This window comes from Myotis davidii, unplaced genomic scaffold (assembly GCF_000327345.1).
Source record: "Myotis davidii unplaced genomic scaffold, ASM32734v1 scaffold247, whole genome shotgun sequence".
Taxonomy (NCBI): domain Eukaryota; kingdom Metazoa; phylum Chordata; class Mammalia; order Chiroptera; family Vespertilionidae; genus Myotis; species Myotis davidii.
The window spans coordinates 2584446-2585318 of record NW_006299593.1 but is presented as its reverse complement, the minus strand read 5'-3'; positions in this window follow the sequence as shown (position 1 = coordinate 2585318).

Below are 873 nucleotides of genomic sequence, written 5' to 3'. Positions count from 1 at the left end.
ACGTCCTCCTATGTACAGACTCTATACTATATCTATACTATAGAGAGATAATTCCACCTAGCTCACGGGACTAGATGTGGGAATCCAATGAGATAACTTGAGTGAAATGCCTAGTACTGGCCTTGACACCTCTAAATAAGCACTTTGTAATGCATACATGAACGTTTTTCTTACCAGGAGATAGCCTTTTATTGTTTACTCTGTTAGACCAACTTCATCTAGCAGCTGGCGGCTAGCTTCTCCCCAGGAAATACGACTTGGCCATAGCAATGTAATCTGAGGTGCAAGATTCTGGGAAAGGGCAGCAAGAGGATAGGCAACTGAAGGGTGCCCCACGTCAGAGTGTGCCCTGGACTGGGCTCCCAGCCAGAAATGTACCGTTAGTGTCACAGGTGCGGGGGGTGGGGGGGGGCAGAGAAAATTCCAGGCATAACCCCTCCCTAAATTCGGAGCAGGCCCAGGTTCAACGCCTCAGGTCATGGGTGAGCCACCTGCCACCTTTTCTTCCAAAGCCACTGAGCTGGTGGTGGAAAATTCGATTAACCACCACTACCTGGAACCACATAAAGTCATTTGTTTTAAGGATTACTCAGGGATGAACGCTACTGCAAACCGGCTCTAAGGACCTAGCAGGAAAAAGTGGAAAAGTAATTTTTATGTTTTTACACTCCCCCTACCGTGTGCTAAGCACGGACTAATCAACCCGTGAAGTGAACGCTACTCTCTGTATTTTAAAGGAGAAAACCGGAGCTCAGAAATACGGACTGGCTCGCTCGAGGAAGCCAGTAAGCGGTGGGCCCGGGGGCTCAAACCCCGGCTTCCTCCCAGCGCCACGTGCTTGCTTTTCCCCACCCGGCAGCGAACGAAGCGCCG